At 38.7% G+C, this 17714-nt stretch overlaps 1 long non-coding RNA gene across 1 annotated transcript in view; it reads right to left on the reverse strand.

Annotated features, from left to right (window-relative positions):
- The window catches only part of LOC121078201, a 334820-nt gene that overhangs the window by 67909 nt on the left and 249197 nt on the right, over window positions 1–17714 (reverse strand). Inside the window, exon 5 of the long non-coding RNA XR_005824491.1 lies at window positions 6594–6723. This is a non-coding gene — a long non-coding RNA (uncharacterized LOC121078201). The remainder of the gene's footprint in view (window positions 1–6593; window positions 6724–17714) is intronic.

Consider the following 17714-nt stretch of genomic DNA (forward strand, 5'->3'; position numbering starts at 1 on the left):
ATAATGAGTATTGCCTGTACTATTTCAGTGGTGTTTCTCTTCAGCAAACAATATTGAGATTTATGCGATACAATCGGCTTTGGGATTGATAATTAATTGTCACTTAATTACACACTTTAATAATATTTATTCTAAAGTTGTAACAACTCTGCCTTAGAAAATGACCCTGAATCCCTTTAATTTATAAATTCACTTAATTAAAATACTTAATCTTGAAAAGAGCTTTTAGGCTGTTCCAATAAAGGTAAACAAATCTTCAAATTAAATCAACACTTTTTTCTTTTGATATATGTAATTAATTTTCACTCGACTCAACAAATAAACCTCATGTAAGGTTGTTCATGTGACAACAGAAAATGGCTTGCTGTCAGCTTAATCTTCTTTAACACTGTAAAGCATTTTTAGTTATGCTGACAGACCTGCTGAAAACCTTTTGCTGGAAAGCAATAAATATTAGCATTTTTTCCCACTGGCACTGAAGGCAAAACATTTATTTGTAAATGATGATCATTAATCAGCATTTTTGTATAAGTGATCAGAAAACCTCCCAGGCTACAGCAGACTTGATGGAAATGAAACTTACTTACAATCAGATTTAACTTAAGCATACTTTGTCCTTAGGTAATTGAAATCTCTGTTGTCTTGTTTTGCTGAATGTTGGTAGAGGAGCTGTATGTGCAAAAGATTGCACTATATATCCATATATCCCTCACATATGAGAAGGGAAAGTTCTGTAATGAACTTTAGGACTTAATTATGGAGCTCACAGCACTGCCAACATTTTCACATACTTAATTTTACCACTGCAACTAACTGCATTAAAATCAATGGCAGAAAAATTAACCAAATGCATAAGATGTCGGCATCATGATGAAAGCTGTCACCCTAAAATGCATGTGAGTAACTTTACAAGCGCAAGATCTACGGTCAGATTCAGCATATTCACGCATCTGTGTAGCACTGCTTGCGTGCATTCCACTTCAGAAAAAGGAATTCACATTACAACATATACTTGACTGCACCTTCCCCCTAAATTTTGAACATTTTAGTCTGTATCTTGAGAACTGCTACAGAAGGATTCCTCCTTCCCTTCTATTCTGTATTTCATAACAAGAATGATAAACAGTCCATGTTTTTTCTCAAATTAACATCTCCTTCCTGCATGTTCAGACTTTGAACTGATCTAACTCTGGTTGTTTATCTCTATCAGCTGCATTTGAATAAGAAAATGATTCCAAAATGTGGGTTCCATATTTACAGCCTAAGCTCCCTCTCTCAGTCCTACCACAGCCCTGAAAAGTTCAAGTTAATTAATGACAGACTACTAAGGAACTACTGTTGTCAAGATGATAATTAGATGTGACTAGATATGAAAAACAGAGCCCTTATCTAATGATGGAAGGTAGCCTTCCGTCACTCCTCAAAGGTTGTTTATAGTATGGGTATTTCTATCTGACTGCCATGATTTTTAATAAAACTGCAATTCATGAAATGAAACCACCATAAAATTCCTACATGAGCACAGCCTGTCATGAGTTTTCCAGCTGTTTCCAGCATTCAAGAGAGAAGAAAGGAATTCCACATTTTTTAAGGGCAGGAATTTTTAAGACATCTTACAGTTTGTAGGTGAAAGCAGAGCAGTGAGAAATGACCGATAATGAGAAAATGGACCTCCATATTTTCAGCTGCCAATCAGAGTTTGGTCTGAGTTGTTGAGAAAGGCTGGGGAGGATTTGTTATTTATCTAAATCATTATTCTAGTTGTTGTTTTCAGCCTGAACAAATTCACAAAAATATATCTGGGAAGACTTCATTTTGTTTATTTGTTTTTGTTTTCATCCTCAGTGTGCAAATATGCCCCTTGTTTAGAAAACTGCTAAAAAAAAAACAATCCCACAGATCATTTTCACACTATAAATAAAAATAGTCAAAATTTGTATGCATTTTCGGAGAAATACAGACTGCTCTGATTATCATCATGGCTACCCTGCAAGTGATTCAAAGCAATACAAATCAATTCTTGGGCTTAAAATGTAAGCAGCATACCTCCTGCACGGGAAGACCGGCTGGTGGCATCACTGTTAACTGGAGTAACATTCTGCATATTCAGCTGTGCAATGGGGGAGACAGCAAAGTGCAGTAGTAAAAATTATGTACCTGTTTAAAACAACTTCCTCTGCAAGACAATGCAGGAAACACCAGTCACAAATAGTTGCCTCAGGAGATTTCGGTGTCTGTGATAAGATTTAGTGCTCAACTGCCATTTCAGACAGCTGGCCTCCAGCTGCTTTTCCACAAGGGCACGGGTCTCTTCTTCATGACCAGTCTTTGAAGGTTATTCAGATGCCTACAGTGGTGCTAAGAGACATTTCACAATACCATAGACCATTTTTAGGATCCTAAAATACTTTTTAAAATTTCGTCCTGTGGGACTAAGCTCCTCCCTGGAGTACAATAGCTGAAAATTGTTTTGCAGGTGGATTTATTCCTTTCCTGCTCTGATTTAAAAGGGTTCACAACCCCAATCCCAAAGGGTAGACCAGTGACCTTATTACACAGCTATACTTTAGCCATAAAGAAGCTGGTTTATAGCTTGTGCTGGAGCTCACACAGGCTACAGCGCTGCTTGCAAGCAGCTTGTTACCTTCAGCAGTAACATACCACTTATGTATCCTAAATGAACCCATTTGTATTAAACTGCCATGTTTTCTGTCACCTGCTGCTGAAACTGGACAAAAATAAAATGTTGTCAGGTTAAAAATCTGCGTTTTAACATTAAAAATAAGAAGAAATTAATCTAAATAAAAGCTGGATTGGGATCAGTTCTGTAAAGGCATTATTTTATCTGTAAACATAATATAAAAATACATAATCTACATTCTGATTTCATATGTGTAGTATAGTTTAACCATACAGAATATGACAATAAAATAACTGATATAAGATTTACCTAACCATACTTTCATTTTAAATAAATTTAAGTTGCATCCATGTAAATCAAATTTTCATTGGGGTGATTAGTTCTTGGTGACTCACAGACAAGTATTTTAGGAAATGCGAAGAGTGGGACTATTTCCCTCTGGAGACACCTAACAGTTTCCTATTCGTCTCAATTACCGTCCAGCATCCCTCTCTGGCAAGGCACTGATTCCTTCTGGCCTCAGCTGCCGCACACCACCTGCAGTGTGCGCAGGGTGAGGAGCACACACAGCAGCAGCGTGACGTGGAAGACACGAGGGGCTGGGGACGAGCCGTGGGTACGATGTGGATGTGCCGGTGCCCCTGCTGCAGGGACACAGCGAGCAGCCCAGGCCAGAAAGGTGCCAGGAGCTCGGGGAGCCGCAGGAAAGCCGGAGAGCAATAAGAGCCGTGGGGGAAAAGGAGAAAGGGTCAGAGGAAGAATGCAGTGAGCTGAGAAATCAGAGCAGAAGAGCACAAAGGGAAACTGAGCGAGTGCAGCAGAGGGAAGCGGGAGGTAGGCAGGGCCCTGAGCTCACAGAGGGTGGCAGGACGAGCCCCAGCGCTGCAGCCCCCGTCCCACACAGCCGCGGTACAGCCAGAGGGGCTGCCGACCTCGCAGCCGCTGCACCACAGGTCACAAGCAGGAGTGAGCAACTCTCATTCCCCCCTTTTAATGCAATAAGGCTTATTAATGCAGTCTTTTTGGCAAGGGGATTTTGGCAGCCCGTTTAGATCTGCCCAGGCTAAACTGCCTCATCGTGGCTAGGATTTGCCTGCACTCATCTAGACAACAATTCAAGCTTTGATCTGTTACTGGGTAATTAATGAAAGGTACCAATGTAAAGATTCAAGCTGGAAAAAGAGTAATGACACATCACTGACAAGGGACAAACCACCACATAAAACAACTGGCAGGCAGATAAAGGCACTTCCTTCACTCTCTTCTAGGCAGTGAAACGTGGTGATTGCATCAGTGTGCCCAGTTACCAGCGACTCCAGGCAGTGAGGTGTGCAGGAGCTAAGCCAGATGCCACAGAGGCTGCGATGCACTCGCAACCCCCTTGCCTCCATGTTTCTGAACTAATGCCAGGCTGGCACTGAGGATCTGAAATAACTGAGTCTGCTGAAAAGGAGTTCACAAGCAGGTAATTTCAAGCCAGATGCTTGAAAAATAAAACAACTAACGAGTACCCAGGCTCAAAAACTCCTCAACTTCAGGCTTCCATTGGCATTTTTAGTATTCTGCAGATACCAGGGGTTTAGGCCAGTTGTCCACAAACCCCTTCCACCTTTTTTTGGTTATTATAGTGTCACGGTGATATGCTAGGAACAGCAAGGTATTGGTTTTTCAATGATTTAACCACCATACTGTAGTAATTCTGCTGCAATAACCCCACTGATGATGGCTGTAAAGATGACACAGACACTTGCCTATCAGAGGGAGCGACTGACTCCTCATGTATCACAAGCACAGAGACCTTTCAGTCCTTGGCTCACACTGCACACAGCAGCAACACGAGAATACTCAGCCTTTATTGATTTCAGCTGTCAAGTGCTGGTACTGCCATGCTAACAACCCGGCTTCTGCTCAGAACTGAAGAGATCTTCGATTCTGAACCACACCACAAACTAGCAAACAGACCTTCAGCAAGGTGCTTAAATATCTCTCTGTCTCAGATTTCAATACACTGAAAAAAGGTCCTGTCTAAGCAAGGGGATGTGGGCCTGTCTTCAGTCCCTGTGAGGCACTTGTTCATATGGTACAAGACAAACTGTACCCCTCAGAGCAGTGCTTCCATAAGAAAAAACAAATCCTTTTCTGAGGCAATGACCACAATTTGGGTATCTGCAACTTAGCTGCCTAAATGGAGCAAACGTTGTTTTATGAGTGCTAAGTACCTGCAGCATCTATTCCCTGGGCATGAGCAGGACTGGGTTAGGAACTGAACCCAAGGTGAGTGCATTAAGGGAAGGAATGCCTGCTGGTTAAATAATACACAAAAAGGCTGGGGGGGGATAATGGTGGACATTTCAAAGGAATGTAGCACACACTTCATTTAGTTTTGCAATTCATTACTATTTACTGCACACGCTGCTCCCAGAACAAAGACTAATGCCTGTGTGGAAGGCACTTCTCTGCATGCAAAGCAGAGCCTTGTGCCAAATGACCTTTCATATTCCGTGTGCACAGGTAGATTTGAGATCTAGCTATGCTCTTAGGGTATGCAAGCAAAAGGCGCAAATTTGCTGAAAATTGGTACACATAGGGCTTTCCATTGCTTAAGAGTAAATCCACCTCTCTGAGCAATGCACACTGCCTGCCTGTGCTCCAGCAGCCTGCAAAGTCAGCTGCTGCAACTGCAAGTTCTATCAGCAAACCTCAGGTTTTCACAGAATCAAAGTAGTCTTGGGAGGAGTTCTTGGGAGAATTACAGAATATCTGTGGTTTATCCAGGCATGATTCAGATAATACATTGTCTGTAAAAGCACTTCAATTTGTATAGCCTGTAACACACCAATGAATCAACAGATCAGTGAGGACGATCTGCTTAGTTCTGTGGAGTCACAGAAAAAACCCGAGATTTCAGATCTTGAAGATGATTCTGGCTGCTCTGACACCCACGTAATTTAGGTCTGCCTCTAATGAAGGCAGTCACGGCACAGCAGCATAAAGCCATTGTGTGATAATGCAGACTCTCAGCTACCCAGTTTCCTAGAAATTATCTTGTCTAAATAGCATTTGGAAGAAAAAACCCAGACACACCTCTCTCTGCCAATTCCTAGAAGTCACGAGCCACTTTAAAACCCCACTTCAGCCAATAACCTAGACATGTCTGCAACCTGAACTCACCCAGCTGAAGCCTTCATTTAAGTCAGTGGTTACTCACATAGCTAGGCATTTTTTGGATCAAGTTCTAAAGACTCTGTTATATTCAAATAATCACTCCTACCTAGCTCAAGCATTCCAGTTCTTCCAGATGTTCACTGAACTAGCCTAAAAACATGGTATTTCTTAAGACTGTGACTTTGGAACCCTTGTTTTAGACAGAATTTTTTCATAATCAAGAAGGCCTTCTTTTTGTTTTGTGTGAGAATCTCAACTTTAAGTAATATTTCATATTGAGAAGCTTTATTTCCATTGTCAAATCACAAGATCAACAATAAAATCACAAGATACTGAATCAGTTTCCCCCATTTTCTGTATCTGAGTGTGTCAGGAATCAGAGCCAGACAATTCTTATGAGACATACAGCTATGACCAGAGGCAAAAATTCTGGGAATCTAGTGTAAAACATTGTTCTTGTGCGATTTCAGGCTTTGCAGACTTTTCTTGTCAATGTAACTCTTTTGATTTCAATGCAGTCACTCCTGATTTACCCCAGGGGCAGTAAGACAGAAACTGGAGACATGGCAGTACAGGGTTTTTTTTGTTGTTTTGTTTTTTGTTTAGGAGCTCCTGTGTTACTGTATTGAAGTTAACTGCCCACTCTGATTTTTGAATTTGCAGATCTGCTGCTGTAAAGAAACCTCCCCCTCCTTTCCCAGATTCTAAATTTTCTTTTCCCCAAGTAATTAGGTTTGAAAATTAAATAATATTGTTGCTATTTGTAAGTAAGTATTAAGATAAGTACCTTGAAAGGGAGGACGTGTTCAAAAAATAATGTCCAGTTCCATTGCTTGACTTTTTTCCTTGCTAGAATTTAATGAATTCTTCATTTGCTATTATAAACTAAGTATTTCCTTTGAGTCCAATTAGCATAGCTGAAAGAAACAGCAAAGCAAGGCACTGTTCAGCATGCATCAGTGTAATGGAAAATCAGTTCTTTTATTCTGGCTTTAATAACTGCAGCTTGATTAGAGAGAAAGAAAAAGCTATGAGAGAGAGAGAGAGGTGGGGGGGATGAGAAGGCCTGCCAAATTAGTTCTATAAGAATTCTCAACCTGTCTGCTCTCTGGCTTGCTATTCAAATGCTAATTGAGCCTTTTTGTAAACAAAATGGGTAATCATGGAAGACAAAAACAGACACAGAAAACAAATGAAATATCACACCTTATCAAAACCATAAAATGTTATGTTCTTTAGTCTCTTCAAAGCATATAGAAAAGCATATAATTAATATAATAAAATAAAATATAACATAATAAAATAATAAATAATAAAAACCGGTTCATTTTGAACAATGAAACCAGTCGTGTTATAATTAGATAAGAGGATTTATATTCACAGCTATAAACATGAAAGTGGACCATGAGACTGGATAAAGGCAAGGTTTTAATTCTTAAAAATTAATTACATGGCATTATTGTTATCAGTACACAGGATGCATTAATTATACAATTAATAATAAGATGAAAGGATCTTTTTTTTCAACTTTAAATCACTTGGGGACATTTGGTTTTACACCAGAATTGTCCTTCAGGCATTTCTATAATCTTGTTACTATGCAAAGTCAAGGCCTTAAACCTGTTAGTGGAATTGGTGGATGGAATGAATCTCTCTTAATTTAGACTTGGTGCTTTCATATACTGCAATAAATTTTAGATTCCCCCCTGTAACTGGGATCTAAGGTGTAACAGATTTATTGCAACTTCTCTTAAAAGACTGATATCATTGGAAGCATGGTATATCCAAACACACAACCACCTAATGGTCTTCCACAAAACCATCACCTAACACCAGTGTTGCACTTGGACTTCCAAATGAAGCTTTCTGTTCCTTCAGAGAGCCAGATCAGGGCTTTGTGCTCAGCAGCAGAGGAATATGTTCACCATAACAGAAGTATCAGCTAACGTTTTATGTCACAGCTCCTAGCACATGCCTTCTAACCCTATAACCAGGCCAATAGCTAATCTCAGCCTTGCTCAAACCAGATTCCAACTGCTTGAAGCGTATCACATGAAGAATACCTGCCAAATTACATTTAAATTGTCCACCTTTTATATACAGTTATACACAGTACATCACAGAGACCCTCCTCCCCAACAGATGAAGTCTTGCCCAAGAAGGGCCAAGTTTAGCTGTCAGTAGGCCATCAGGAGAACATCAGCCAGGCTGGATGCCACCAGAAGTACACAGATGGGCTAAGTACGGACACTGCACAGATCAGTGGGTATATCTGGGAAGACCCCTTGCATTTTTGCACAGTTGCATTGCATCACAGTTACATTTTTTTACAATTTTGTTTCCTGCTACACCTGGAACAGGACTCTCATGTTCTTGAGAAGGCTGTAAACTAGCAGAACTGAAGCTACAAAAGAAAGTAACCTCGCTAGAAAGTTAGGAAATAGAGTCTATGCTGTCTCTTTTGCAGTTGGTTACACACAATGAAGTAAAACCCTTAGCATCCATTTTCAACAAGAATGTTTGGCAAATACCAGTGATCAGGAAAATGAATATTCAGCATTCAGTATAGGGTTGATTAATACATTTAGCAGTGTTTGACTCCATTTAACTGCCACAAAAACCTTACATGATTTCAAAATGGATGCGAAGGTCTTGCTTGATGTCATGAAAACTCTTGTAAAGGTTCATCTTTCAGCTTCAACATTTGAAAATGAAGAACCTTTAAGAATACAATCCTGTGCTACTACCATTAAGTGTTTCCTTCCAAATGCCATATGGCTTTTCTGTAGTGTTTTTTGTTTTTACTTCTTGTGTTTTGTTCCAAATTATGGCCATGTGGGAGAAATGAACATTATCTGCCTGTCACTTTGATTTCAGGTCTGTTCACTGTGATCGCCCACTTTCTGCAGTAAAGAGCTCACCTTCTTTTTATTTTTACCCTCCTCCTCCATATCCTGTCAGAGTTAGTTCTGTAGCAAAGGTACAGCAATCTGATAGGCACCTATCATTCATTTTTGGTTTGTGTTTTAATATAAGCTGCGTTTTGATTTGTTATTATTTGTACCATCACAGTTCCTTGAAAGCCCTAGGAAGGGACAAGTTACCTCATTGTCCTCAGCACCGTTATCTAGGAACAAAGTAACTCCATCACTTTATAATCTCCATTGAAGAAGACAAATATTTTGCTTCCCCCCGAGGGCTGTTATTTCATTAGATTTGGACAGTCTTTCTTTAGAACAGCAACATCAATTTAGAGACTGAAAAAAAAAAAAAGTCCTTTTCGGAAATCCAAGTTTTATTTGGACTAGCTGTCCAAATGTCCAGTGTTCAAATAGGAAACCAAATAAGAATCAACGTTTCTGAGGTAAAATTTTGTCCTGTGTTGGTTAAAAAAAAAAAAAAAGAGAGAGAGAGAGAGAGAGAGAGAGAGAGAGAGTAAAATGTCTATATTTAAGCTAGCTCTATCAGTTATAATTCCATTATAATTGTATTAGAGTTGCACATACCAATGATATTCAGTATCAAAAGCTCATTTTAAGTATTGAGTAACAAGAATGATCTGTTTTGGTCTGAAGGAGTTTACAGTACATATTAAAACAAAAAAAAATCGGCAAATAAGTATTACTAACCAAGGACTAAACTCCAGGAGGTTCAGCCTTTCTGGCCACAGACTGGCGAGGCACCTGACCACGAGCATAACTCAAGTCTCATAGCTGAAGTCAATAACCCCAACAACACTCTGCACTTGGTAGTACATGTCCACATGAAACAAAGTGGGAATGAAAACAAAAGTGACACCAAGTAATTAAAATTAGTATCTTAAAAATTTTGAACTTATAATACCATCTGGAGTTATGCAAGTTACCTGGAGTTACATGGACAGAGAGAGCTCTTGCTGGGCCCACGAAAGAGCTGCCCTCATCTATGTGATTATTTTCTGTTTGCTTTTGTTCTTCATGTTAGAATTTTTTCCTGATTTGTTTCTGCCTCTTGAGAGAACCACTTGGGGAACTGGGAATCACAGAACATTATCTGTCACACGCACCCCTAGGACCCTCCCAGCCACCACTGAGCACCCATTTTGAGTGGACTGGTAGCACTGCACATCCCCAGTAACTTCTGTTTAAACAAGGCAGTGCCTGGAACATTTCTCAGAAAGCAGACCCTATCTCTATCAGAAACTGAATTTTCAAATGCAGAGCCTGAAGTTGCTGTGGTTTAGCCTATTTTCCTCTCACACCCCACCCAATTTGCTTATAGTCAGTTGTTTGTAAACACAACAAAAGTCAGTCTTCTGAAAACTAAGGCTAGCTGTTATTTCTGCAAGTCTTCAGTCCCAGAGGGAAATGGTTAAAGCCAAGCATATTACAAACAGAGCAGAGAACTTAGTATGGATTTTTTCTTCAGCTTTTCCCTCTTTTAACTATGACAACACAGTGCAAAAGTTAGCCTAAAGGAGTATAAAGCCCTGGTTTGTGTGCCTATGTATGTGTTTGTGTTCTTATATGTCTACATGAAGTTTGAAATGTAGCCAGAAATATTTACTGTAATATGTTTACAGGTAGAAAAAGTGCAGCTAAATATTGGAAACTTATCCACAAGATATAGAGTATTTATTCTATGGCTTTAGGTCAGCAACAGTAACAGTCTAATCTTTACAGAACACAATGCAGCACCATGTAAAAATGAGTCCAAAAGAAGAGATTTTTACTATTACATACTTCTGAAAATCTGCCTTGATGCCGTCTTTGCAATGTTTTTAAAAACTCTGGTTTATTTTGTGTTAGTTTTTCTCCACCTGTTGTCAAAATCAAATACTTAAGTATAGCTGGTACACTATATTATCATTACCTAATAATATTATTTTATTTATTTATTTTTTTATCAAATAAGTATAGGTTCACATAACAAAGACTTAATCTATATAGCTCAGCTTTCTTATGAAAGGTAAGTCTGAAAGGATTTTTATTTATGTTATGTTCCTTTTATAGAAAGCAAATTTATATGTAGGTCACTTAGGCATGTTGTAATTAAATGGGTTTAATGTTGCCCATGATCTTCACATTATTTTCTTTATTCATTACCAGTTTGGGTATTTGGAAAAAAAAAAAAAGGAAGAAGAAAAAAACATTAAAAATACATCTGTCAGCTAACAGTTAGATGATAACAACACAGAACATATTTCCAGTGCATACGTGTGAAATACCAGATTTAGTTCACAGGAATTTCACGTGAACATCTTCCTGGGCATAACTAATTTTACACAAATAGTATATCCCCTTCAGCAGATGATGTTAATTCAAATGAAACTACTGTCTCAAAACAGAGGACAACAAGAACAGCAAAATGTTATTTGGGTTTGCTTTATACACGAGCAAAGGTCTCACTGGAGATCCTAACACACAAAGGATGACCATCAGTTTTCTCTCATTCTCCTCCAGTCTTTAAAATGAAACCCAGCGGTTGCACATATAGGGGTTCAGATTTTTGCTCTGCCTTGTACCATAGGTGTTCAGCTGACAGAGACAAAAATCAGCATGTCAGACCAAGGTAGGTGCAGATCAGGATATATCCAAGCTCAAATGAGCCTGTGTTTTTCTGTGGCTTTTAGACTTCGTTAGATCCAAGAGATCCAAGGTCTGTGCTCACAGGTGGTTTTACTGTCATCTTATCAAGCAGCCAGATACACCTGCAATATTTCTAAACATTACCATCTGAGTCTTCAGGAGCAAGTTTCTATGAAAAGCTGGCATTTGTCCTTTTCTTTCTTTCTTTCTTTTCGTTTTTTTTTTTCTTTTTGCGAGTTTAATTGGAAACATTTTGCATGTTACACTAATCACCCCTTTGGGAGAAGAAAAAGACAAAAACTCTGCCAGCAAAACTCATTCCTTTTTGAGATCTTGATTTGTCAGACACTGGTATTTGCAAGCTACATCACAGTTCTGTCCCAGGCCAGAAACACTAATTTGTGAAGTTCATAAAAATTCTGTATTTCACACACGACACTGGTATCATTTACAGTAGAATAAGCCCAAAATAGATTTGCTGAAACCCGTAAGGTTACAGCAAAATATGATTGATGGAAGTGTGACATAAATCAAATTTTAAGCATTTACTGAGAAGTTGAAACAGCCTCACCTCCTGAAATAATTCATCTGAGCTCAGAAAACACAACATTATTTCTCTTACAACTGTCCTAGAAAGACAGGTACTCAGCATAGGTCACAGCCAATGAAGCATTCATTTCTCCTGCCATACTACTTTCAAGTTTTGCTTCAACTATTCATCATTCACTATTTGTTAATTGTCTGTGTGTCACCCAGTGTCCCATGCGATCGAGATGGCTAATTACAGTCTCAATAATGAGCAGTTTGTGTGAATTGTACATGGCTACAGAAATCGTCAATGTTGAGAGTCAAGGAAGTTTGACTGACTATGACACAGTGCTTGACAGAATTGCAAATGTTTGGAACAGGAAGCAAACGGAGATGAATACCAAGTATTTTAAGCAAAATGTGCTAACAGACAATCTTATTCAGACAATAAGATCTCTGTTCCTGTGTGAAGGAACTGACAAAGGTAATAGACGTTTTCTAAATATTCATTTAAAAAAAATCTATCCATGTAGATTTTTCATTAAAAAAGAAAAAGGTTAGGGACATAAGATACAGGCGTCTTAGTTAATCAAAAGGTAACTGTGAACAAGGTGGCTGTGGCAAGAAATGTGATTTTAAAAGGTACTTGCAGTAGGGATAAAGCAAGCTATGCATGATCTCATATGAAATACTCTGCACAGTTCTGATCATCTATATTCCAGCAGGAAAAATTCAATCTTAAATAAACTTGACTATCATTATTATAATAACAAGGGAACAGAAACTGCATGGTACAGGAGAGAAAGGTAAAAACTCAATGAAAAGATGACTAGAAGTACAACAGAAAAGATCAGTGTAAGAGGAGCCAATACTGAAGAGTATGAATACATACTGGGCAAACAGCCTATTAACTTAATACAGCTTTGTAACTAGCAAGTGGATTCAAACTATTGAAGAGAAAGGCTCCAAAATAAACAGACTTTTTTGTTGTTTGCTTGTGGTTGGTTTTGTTTCTTTGTTTTGTGGTTTTGGGCTTTTTTTTTTTTGGTTGGGGGGCATGAATTTTAAAAGGAACTTTGTTCCATTTAAAATAAAACATCACTTGCTAGCCTTAAGATCCTAACTAAGCTGAGTAATCAGAACTCAGTTTAATAGATCTGAGTATTACTTAGTACATCCAAAACTTACTTTATTTACACTTTAAAAAAAAAAATCTTCCTTGAAAGTGATAACAGTTAAAGAAGATAAAGGAGCTATGGCTGGGAATGACAGAAGAAGGTTTAGAAATAGCACTCTCTGTTCTGCTATTTTCTCCTGTTCACTGACAGAATCGTTTCCAATTGCTGACCCTGATCCCAGTATTTGACTGGTATATCACCCACTGGGGGTGAAGAGACGGTTCATTTTCCCCCTGAATCCCCATTTTTTACCTCTTTTCCTCCTGTTCTCTGCACAGTCTAATTTTGGACTCTCGTGCAGTAGCAGGCAGCTTTCTCCCAAATTGTTCCATTTTTCTCAGTTACCACTAGTAAGCCAAACAAGATTCAAACTTGTCCTCAGCCCTATTCATCCCCTTAAGACAGAGTTTTTATACCAAAATAGTAGGTTTGGGTAAACACCGGAGAGCAGTCTATCTTCTTGTGCTCTTTATAAATTGAAACCTTGTCAGCCTGCACGGAAACATTTCCTTGAAACACTTTGCAGTGTCGATAAATATCTGTGAGGGATTATATAAATACAGCAAACTTCATCGAGGTTCTGAGTGGATAGAGAGGAGGCAGCTAACACAGTGTTAACATTTCCAATATATTTTCCCACTTTGTACACAGTAGCTTCGTGTTCTTAGAAAAGGACAGCTTGCTCACGCTCGCTTCATAAAACAGACAAACCTTTCACATACTTCACAGGCAGAAGACAAGGACGACAGAGCATTGTAGGGAGCCTGTTCTGCTTTTGTGTGTCCTTACGTAACGGGGAGTTCAATGTGCCCGAAGCGACTGCAATGACCTAAAGGAGCTTTTAACATCCCATTCTTCCAAAAGTTACACATTCATAACCACAGTAAAATAATTCACATTACTAGTAATTGCTAGCAAAAGAGGTCTGAACAATGCATAAGCCCTCTCTGAAAGCCTCCACTGTCATGATTGGTGTCAAGGGCCGGCCTTGTACTTACTTTTGCAAGAAAAGCATGTTTTCAGAAGACAGGATTTTCCAGCAAATGCCATGGGCAACAGAGCTAGTAATAGAGAGAACAGCAGCTCCGGCTTGTGCGACATGGAGATGGACTGGAAATAGCATAGCAACCTGAGATGTGACCACAGCTGTGACTGTGGACTGACTTCAGCATCCGATATTACCAGAAGGAACAGTTACCAGAGAGGATGAAGAAGATTGGGGTCACCCTGACCTCCAGGACCCCACCAGAATCCAGGTGTTGTTACGTGCTGAGCCTGGGACCCAGGAAGGGTAGTTCTTTTCAGAGACTGAATGTGTACAGTCAGATGTGATCAAAGAAAAGTAGAAAGGCAGAAAAGAGATGCACAAAAATGATAGCATTGTTGTGGTTTCAAAGCCATATTATGGCCTACCACTGATTCAGGTATTTATAGGAGTCCCTGGGAAGGCAGGAAGACACACAATTGCGACACCCTGAACAAGAACACAGCTCTTCTTTGGCACGGAATCAATGAAGCTGATTTTTTGGTCAAGAGTTTGTCACACACAAAAAACAGAGCTTCATCTCAATGCAGACTTTAAAGTCTGTGCTGAAATCCAGATATATTTCCCTTTTGGGGAGGGTACAGGAAATGAAAGGGGTACTTTTGGAAATATATTTCAAAACGAATAATGTTTCAAAGACTGGCTATGAAATCTTTTACAATATTAAATGTATTTATTTTTTAAAAACAAAGAGAAGAAAATGAAAGCTTTACTCAGTCAATAAAATTATCTCTATACAGGAAATTTCAAGCCCACTTTTGAGCAATTTATTTTGATGTGAAAGAAAAAAAAAAGGCAAAATATCTCAGACTAATATGTGTTTATTTAAAAGAAGTTTTTAGCTCAGCCACTGATCTAAAAGTCAATATTCCCCTCAGCTCTAGGACCCAAAGAGAACTGTCTCAAGTATTAACTCAAAGGACTAAACAAAATCACTTCTTTAATTAATGTGATTTTCTAAGAAGAGGAGACTCAATACATTTGAGAATACCAATGTCTCTTAAGACAGGTTTCTTCACAAGCTCATCTTAAGAAGATTTCTCTGTACTTCTTTCCTATGCATATGTGTTCCTAGGAACATTTAATGAGCTTCGAAGTTACTAAAGAAAAAAGTAGTCTAACTACTTACTTTCTAGATCTCTATTGAATTTCTTATTAATTAACATATTAATGCTCTGTTTTCTTAAATTTAACTTTAAAGAAAGCAAAAGAACTTTTTAAATTAAGTCATGAGACAAGAATGCTAACAGCTTTTTTCACTCTACTAATTCGTATACTCATTAAAATTTCTGAGGTTTTTAAGAAGAAAGATAGCAATGACAATGTTTCTATTTTTAAAACAAAATCCACTTGACAAACTAAGCTCTTTGCTGGCTTCTTTGGATTTTTTCATCTGACACAAATTAAGTCAAACTCTTTGTTTTAATCATACAAATGGTTTAAAGCATACATTCAAACAAGTAAATCTTCATGGTTCTGAATCCACCTACGTGTTTTTTTGTTTTTTTTGAAAATATGTTTGTACATTGTGAAGGTAGCATGTAGCTACCTTCCCAAATTGGGCACCAGGGGTATCTGCAGGCCTCCAAAGGCCATGCTACCAGTTGCTGGTGGGCCAAAGTGACTTCAAGCTTTTCCTGGCTCTCTGCCATCACAACGTAGAAACATATTTTCTGTTGTTCCCTTAGTCTATCACAAATATAGCCTGAAAAAATACGAATTTGGGAAGGCTTTATAGGTGTGTTTGTTATTCCTTCTTTTCATCAGTAATGGTCAATTAATGTTGTTAAAATGCAATGGGTACATTAATAAAATACACACTATTGTAAAGAAGTTGTTAAAATATAACAGATTCGTCAAAAGGCAGTTCCTCTATTAATCGTGACTCTGTTCAGCCACCGCCCAGTGAGGAGGTACCTAGAGAAATACTGCAGGTTCCATGAAACAAACAGAAACAAGTGTTCACTCTCACACCCATCTGAATACCACCCCCTCCTTTGACTTTTTGTTCTTGTTTGCACCAGATTTAGCTTCTTCTTAAAGAATTAGTGCCCCCGTGGAGCAGGCAAAAACCTTATCCTCAGAAACACAATTCTGCTTTACATTAGCATGGAACTGGGGTTCCTTCCTCTAGCGGGGCTCTCTCTGAGCTCTGCTCCAGGTTACTCATTCAACATGCAATTTCTTTTACATGCAAGTAGACAGCAAATCTATCTCTGCTTGCAACATTGTTTTTTAGAAGACAGCCATGATCCAACTCCACCACACAGAACTTCTGTTCCTGCCTGTTAGCCCCAGCTTGCACATCACTTTTCCCAAGCCCACGTAAGGTTTTTTTCTTTCTTTCTTTCCCCTGTGATGTCTGCGATAAACTTGCCCTTTTCCTTGCTTCCACTGGCCAAGGAAAACTAAGACGTCTTTCTGAGATGAGGCAGCAATACGAGATTTAGTATAGGCTCATCTTAGGTGCTATATTTCTCTTCAAAAATCAAGCCAAAAGGAGAAGAGGAATTTCAGAAGGTCAAAGTGGAAAAACAAAAAATCCTTCTCCTTGTGATGCAAGCAACGGAATAAAAGACTGGGATCAGAACAATACTTCTACCACTATGTGCCGCAGTGTGTGTGTAGTGTCCACAGAAAAACTCTACCAGTAGAACAAAGATAATCACTTGTACAGTCATGGTGATTTCAGATGTTGATATGAACTCTAGATTTATTGATCACATGCAGAACTAGTTAAAGGTAGATTTACATGAAGAAAGTTTCACTGGTAAGCTGTTCAAACACAGATCCCTGATTCCATCTAGTATACCTCCAGACAATGAGGCTGAAGCAAGGGAAGCTCTCTCAGTGATGAATGTACACACTTAGGAATAGGAGGCTTGTGGTGATGTTTTTCCTGCCAGTATGATGACTGGCTTCCTTTGCTTGAACTGAACATTCAAATCCACAATGATTTTAAGAGTATCATTTCTACCAAGACTATCAAGACTTCTCTAAATAAGAAGAAACAAGTGCAGCTGTTGAAAGACTTATCAAGTCATCAGATCATTCACTAATGATCAGCGAATCAAATAGAGAAAGCCTGATACAGTTGTCATGCTTCTCCCTCTACTCCCCTTTTTTTGTTTCACTTTGCTTGCACAATCCACAAACTGAAAATACATTGGTCTGCTGAAGAAATGTGATAGAAAAATAGATAAGGCCTTGAGACCTCAGAGAAAATGGAGAAGTCCACTGTGCTAAAGTGATGTCTTGCCCTGTGAGTATTCCAGACCTTATCACTATATGCATTTTCTAGCTATCTGCATTGAGCATCTTTCTCATGATTTTCTTCCTACTTGCTGCTTAGCTATGCCCTGCCCAACCTTATTTTCTCGCTGTTGGCTGCCAACCACAGTATTACCCTCCAATGGTAGAGACCATGTAGGTTAATAAACAAACATTAAACTTCAGTAGGCTCAACTACCCAGAAATACCCGTTAGCAGTTCTACAATTGTTTGGCCACTTCAGAAAATACTACAGTGCCTATCAAAATTTATCTGCACTTGCTGAAATTGTAAAAACAAGGACAAAGGATGGTGTTAAT

The sequence above is a fragment of the Cygnus olor genome, chromosome 14 (genome assembly GCF_009769625.2).
Source record: "Cygnus olor isolate bCygOlo1 chromosome 14, bCygOlo1.pri.v2, whole genome shotgun sequence".
In the NCBI taxonomy this organism is placed as follows: domain Eukaryota; kingdom Metazoa; phylum Chordata; class Aves; order Anseriformes; family Anatidae; genus Cygnus; species Cygnus olor.